The sequence below is a fragment of the Diospyros lotus genome, chromosome 2 (genome assembly GCF_014633365.1).
Source record: "Diospyros lotus cultivar Yz01 chromosome 2, ASM1463336v1, whole genome shotgun sequence".
Taxonomy (NCBI): domain Eukaryota; kingdom Viridiplantae; phylum Streptophyta; class Magnoliopsida; order Ericales; family Ebenaceae; genus Diospyros; species Diospyros lotus.
This window is the reverse complement of record NC_068339.1, coordinates 38,441,652-38,448,831: the sequence shown is the minus strand read 5'-3', so window position 1 is coordinate 38,448,831 and position 7,180 is coordinate 38,441,652.

The window sequence follows — 7,180 nt, the reverse complement described above, 5'->3', positions numbered from 1 at the left end:
CTGAATTTCACATGTTGGGTTTTGCAATTAATTTCACATGGAAATATTTTCGTCGTCATTTAGAGATCGATTTTGCGATGAAAACAATTGTTACAAAATAACGAACATAAAACAAAAATTAAACTTCATTGTTGAATTAAATTTTTTGATAGAACTTAACAATAGGAAGATGGTTGTCACTAATTTGCGAATGATTTTGTGACTAAAAAGATTGTGGTAAAATTAGGAAAATATAAAAAAATATATTTTTAATTTTTAATTAAATTTTCAATAGAAATTACTAGCTCAAAAACTTCTATCTCTAATTTGAGACTAATTTTGTGATGAAATATCCCTCATAAAATTAGAAAAGTAAAAATATATTTCTTAATTATCCAATTAAATTTCTGACAAGAATTAGCGATGAAAAACTATCTATTACAAATTACTGACAGATTATGCAATAAAAATAATTGTTGCAAAATTAGGGAAATAAAAAATATTATTTTTAATTACTCAATAACATTTCCAATGAAAGTTAAATCTCTAATTAAAAAAGCTTCAAGATTCTAACATTTAAATTAAAGAAGTTTCAAGAATCTAATTTTTTTATCAAATAGTTGAATTGAGGTTTCAACTAGGACTAGTATGAGCAAACACCTGTTGTTGCCAGTTTCTTGTGAAATCCTGCTTTCCTTCTCACTATTCATAACTTCTGTTTCCCAACAAAGTTGTGTTTTGGGTTCTTTTGGCCTTGCTTTATGTGTGACCTATACCTCTACATATTCCTTATTAGGTTTTATGATGTAATTTCTATTATATATTATGTGTTATTCCTTATTTTATGCTATATTTCCTTAAATCCTTATCAATTGTTATAATTCCATATTAGGTTTCTCTCATAAATATTATAATCTGTATAATTTTGTAAATTTTATTTCATTGGAACCTTATGCCAGTCAAAACTTAATGCAATTTTTGTAATTGTAAGTAGAATTAATACTTTGCATTACCTCTAAATGTTCCTATTGGTCATGTATTTTTTTCCTTCTTCAATAGCAGTTTTTGGATACTTAAATTACCTCTAAATTTTATTTTTCTATGTTGCTTCTTTAAATCTGTTTTTCTCTGTTAGTTGAATTATTAAGAGGGTGTTTGGCTGAATTCTAAAACTAGTTAACACCACTAAAGCTCTCAATCAGCTTTTTTATTTCTAATAATTGTGTTTCGATACTTAAATCTCTGTTAGTGATGTGTTTTAATACTAGATTTAGATGATATTTGGTATATGTAATAAATACATTTAATGTATCTTTGTATATATTATTGATAAAATACAAGTTTATCATTATTCATTAACCTTTCCAATTTGTTATATGAATGAGTAACTAAATTTCTTGTTTGAGAGTCTTATTCTTTAGGTGTTAAAAATATATGATGAGATTCTCTAGTGATGAAATTTCTTAAATATTTTTTATCCTTAGATTAATCGAATGGGGATTCTGATTAGTCAATTTACCTATACCACCATACATATATTACAACAACCGCTTCTCAACATTATACATGTTCTTCTTGACTAGGGGCTAGAGGCATGTTGAACGAGAATTTGGCTCTCCTTTAGGTTAGTTTTTTTTTTTTTTTTTTTTTTTATAATCTAAGTGTCCAGGCTTCACCTGCTTAGTCTTGGAGGAGAATGACATTTTCTCATTATTCGGCCTCCGAGTAAATCTGATGCGGTCGTAGGCTTATATACTCTCAAACGGACATACTCCACCAAATGGGGCACTTTTTCCTCCATTAGGAGTCAAACTCCTGTTGCTCCCAAGGAAACTTGGGAGCTTAACCACCTGCACCATGCCTTGGGGGTGTCTTTGGGTTAATTTTTAACTTAGAGTTAGGTGGCTTAACCTATCTTGGTCATCAGGTTTCATCCTATTTCTCAATTTTTTAATTTTTTTTTTTTTGTGAAAAATACCCACTTAAATCCTAATTTCAACACTCAAACTTATCAATTTATTTCAATCTAACACCACCAACATACAAGTAATATTATGGTAGCTATTTAGCTTTTAAAATAATGCTTCCAATAAGTTAGTTTCAAAACTAGAAACTTATTGAGTGTCTCTGTGTGAGTGTAAGTATGTGTGTGTGTGCGCACATTGTATCCCACATTGGTGGGATAAGAGAGGCTCCAAGGGAATAAATACCCCCTCCATTGCACTTGGGTTTAGGTCTCAAGGGGCACTCAAATTTTGTAAGTGGACAAGCCTCTACCCACATGTGCACACTACCGCTGTTCGTTCGGTTGATTCAGTTCAAAAATATAAATATATTTTTGCTACTCGATGGTTTCAAATTTATTTAATATTTTTTTTTTAAAAAAAATCTGATCTGTTTTTCCCAATTCTCCAATCTTTTGCTGATTTTCTACGAGTTTAATGGTTGGTTTTATGGTTTCGGCATCCTGGGCTTCGACTATATATAGTTGGGCCTTTGTCAAGTGTTCGATTAAGATTTCAAGTTGTCCCTTTCATTTCTTTGTGCAAGTCCCTGAGAGCAAGTGTCGTTTTGATTTCTGTCAGCTCCGATCGTTCGTGGTTGTTGTTCCATCGAAAAAGATCTCATCCTATTAAGGCAATCATCGGAGTCTACTTATTGCCAGTGCGAAGCAATTTTGTCTTCAAGACAACACTTAGGAGTGACTTGATCTTAGCCATCCCACTTGTTTCTTATCGTTCCAGTTGCAGTGTTGTTGTTTCATATTATCTTTGTTATTGTTGGGTTCATAAATTTGTTGTTGTAATCTCTATATATACTGTGGGTATTCCAACAAAACCTTGGTTTTGAAACTAACTTCGTCCCAATTTTCTATCCACTTTAGTTTTGAAACTACTCCATGTAGTTTTGAAACATTGCCATTTAATTTTGAAATTTTGGTTTCCCAAGTCTAACTTTCATTCAAAATTTCACTTTCACCCCTTTTCTCCAACCATTACCCACCAAAGCCACCACTTAACTAGTAAAACACCTGTCAAGTCACCCTGGCCCGTTATAAACTCATTTTTAGGAATTTTATAGGCTCAAGCTATTTTTTTATTTTCTTTCAAATCAAATATTTTTTATATTTATTTAATTATTCCCAAAATAAAAAATAAAAATATAGGTTGTTATAGGTTTGGCACCAAATTTCTTAAAAACCCTAACCAACTAGGAGTCATTGTGAACTTTGAAGCAAGAAACACCTATCTCATGGACGAAGAATTGGCAATTAACACATCATACTTTGCCTTATTATTTGCAATTGGAAAAACATGTCATCATAATTTGTATGCTTCTTAAACATTTAACACATAAACAAGATCGTGAAATTATTATGATTTCATGTTGAAAAATAAAATTGAATACCCGAATTGACTGATGATAAGGATGTCATGATCTTCTTGAGAGCATACTCTAATTCGGTATATCAATTTCCCTCTCTTGGACTTAGTTGTAGAATTAACTTTAATGATGGATTGTGGTTTCTATCAATTTATAAGAAGAGAGAAGACTGGTAACCGCTTTATATAACGGTTGCAGACAATTTCTCCTATCAAGATAATCACTGCCTTTCATTACCCCATTATGCCACTAATCCCACTAATCAAGCCATATTACGAAAATATATTTTTACATTCTCCCATTTGGCCTAATTACTATAATGATAATGGTTGATAACATAATATCATAACATGACATTGTCTAGTGTGAGTTATAGCGATCATGTACCATTTAATGTAGTACACTTCCTTCCATATACCACAACACCTACAACTCATCATAAAGATTCCATAATGGTCCATAATAATGTCTGTAAAAACTTCCTTGTTTGCTTGAAAACAATTTTGTTTACACAAACATAAGAAACAAGAAACATAATGTATAACATATCATTGAGCTCCGAGTGTCATCACAAACATTAATCATAATTACAACCAAATCCCATTCTACGTACATGTTCTTTAAATAACTTTGGTTGTAAACCTTTCGTTAAGGGATCTACTATCATGAGATTCATCTTAATGTGATCAATTAACACTCTCTGTTTTTGAACTTTCTCCTTAACAATAAAATATTTCAATTCCATGTGTTTGGTACCTTTTGAGTATTTAATGTTCTTGAAGAGAAAAATTGTTATAAAATTATCATGATAAATTTTCAGTGTCTTGCTTATTGTGTTAACAACCCTAAACCTTGAAATAAAGTTCGGCAGCCATAATGCATGGATCGTGACTTCAAAACATGCAACAAACTATGCCTTCATAATTGATACAACAATGACAGATTGTTATGCACTCTTTTAGGATATTGCCTCTTCTACTAATAGAAACAAACAACTAAATGTAGACTTTTTATTGTTAAGGCATCCAACAAAATTTGAATTTGAGTATCGAAACACTTCTAAAATATTGGATTTTATGTATATGATTCTTTGTTCCTTGCAAGTATCTTAGCATTTTCTTTGCAACTTTCCAATGATCCAAACCGTGATTACTTTGATACTTGCCTAACATGTCGTCGACAAAACTTATGTCCAGCCTAGTGCAGGTCTATACATACATAAGACTGTGAACAACTGAAACATATGGAATTGCTTCCATTTGCTTTTGTTCCATATCATTCTTTGGATATTGCATAAGCCTGAATTTATCTCTTTTCTATACTGGAGCAATTTGAGCTGAACATTTATCTCTCTAGAATTTTTTCAATATAGGCTTTTTGAGACAATCGCAACATTCCTTATTATTTGTCACGAAATATTTCAATTTCTATCACATAAGATGCCTTCCCCATATCTTTCATTTCAAGATTTTTTGAGAGAAAAACTATAGTTTCACGTAATATACCCAAATCATTAGCAGCAAGCAAGATGTCTTCAACATATAAAACTAGAAAGATAAACTTGCTCCCACTGACCTTTTGGTATATGCATCGATCAATGATATTTTCCTTAAATCCAAAAGATGTTATGGTATCATTAAACTTAATGTACCATTGTTGAGAAGTTTGTTTAAATTCATATATTGATTTCTTAAGTTTACACACTGTATGACTTTTATTTTCTATGGAAAAACCCTCAAGTTGTTCCATGTAGATTTCCTTCTCCAAATCCCCATTAAGAAAGATTCTTTTCACATTCATTTAGTATAACTCCAAATCATACTAAGCCACCAATGCTATGATTATCCTTAGTGAATCTTTCTTTGAGACAGGCGAAAATATCTCTTTATAATCAATGTCATCCTTTTGAGTATAACCCTTAGCAACTAGTCTACCTTTATATCATTTGATGTTACCATTTGAGTTGCATTTGGTCATAAAAACCCATTTACACCTTACTCTTCTACAACTTTCTGGCAACTCAACGAGATCCCAAACATCGTTTTGTTCAATGGATTTCAACTCATCTTTCATAGCATAAATCTATTTATCTAGTTGATCACTTTCTATGGCTTGTGAAAACAAAACTAGATTATATCGATTCCAACATCAAAATCTGAATCTTGCAAGTACACCACATAATCATCCAAAATGTCTGATCTCTTTGTCATTTGAGATCTTCTTAATATCGTTTCTTGTGGTTGGTGTGCATTAACTGTTTGTGAGTTCATACTTGCAGGTAGTGTTTCTTTAACCACTTGTTCAGTATTGTTAAAATGTTCTTCGATACCAAGAACAACATTTGGTACAATAGTGGAAGAAGGAACAATTATGGGTAAAGGGGCATCTACCTTGATTGCCTTTATTACCTCATCATGATGTTCCTTTATTTCCACATTTTGGCATTCATCACTTCCACTAACTTCACTATTCTCTATGAATCTTACATTACCAGTTTTCACAATTTTTGGACTATGGTTTGGACAATAAAATATGTACCCTTTAGATTTCTCTAGGTAATCGATAAAGTAAACACTCGTTGTTTGATAGTCTAGTTTCCTTTCATGTGGATTATATATTCTCAGTTAGGCTGGACAACCCCAAACATGCATGTGCCTTAAGCTAGGTTTCCTCCCTGTCCATAGTTCAAAATGTGTCTTTTGGACTGCCTTACTAGGAATCCTATTCAAAAAATATGTTGTAGTTTTAAGCGTATACATCCACAAAAACTTAGGTAAGAAAGCATTACTCATCATGCTCTGAACCATATCCATTAATATCCGATTATGCCTTTTTGCTACACTATTTTGCTATGGTGTGCCTAGCATAGTATACTGTGCACATATGTTATAACTTTCAGCGAGTTAAGAAAATAGACCTGGGCACTGATCTGACTCAGTATACTTTTCATAATATTCACCACCTCTATTAAATCTTATAACTTTTATTTTTTTGTCTAATTGCCTCTCAACCTCCTTTATGTAAGCTTCAAGAGCATGTACTGATTGAAACTTTTCATGACACAAATAAACATAATCATATCGTGAAAAGTCAACTATAAAGGTGATGAAATATTTCTCTCCATTATGAGTTGAAGTGTCAAAAGGTCCACAAATGTCGGTGTGTATAATTTCAAGAAATTGGGTACTCTTTGTGGCTTATTTCTTATTGTGTTTGGTTTCCTTACCTTTAATGCAATCCACACACATTCCGAGATCAATTAAAGTCTAAGTTAGGTAAAATTTTACAATTTACTAATCTCATTATCTTTTCTTTAAATATATGACCCAAACGTTTATACCACAAATAGAATTTTCATTCAATATGCTATGTTTAATTCCAATATTATGATGCACAGTAAGTAAAGAATTGGCAAAAACATTATCAAGTTTCAATTTATATAAACCATCAATAAAAGCACCATAACCAACAATTCTAACATTCTTAAATAAACTAAAACTACCAAATCCAACATTAAATCCAAGACCATCCAACTTTGAAATAGAAATAAGGTTCATAGAAAATGAAGGTACATAGAGAGTTTCTAATAAGTTTAGGCAATAACCAATGTCCAAGACCAGCCTGTAAGTCCCTGTGCCCTCAATTGGAGCCTTCATATGATTTCCCATTAATAGAAAATCTTTAGTTGGGTTTGTGGTTTGAATCGTAATGAATCCTTGCATCATATTAGACACATGAGTCCTAACATTAGAATCTAACCATCAAGTATTATAAGGAACTTCATTTAAATTTGATTCGAAAGATATAAAGATATTTG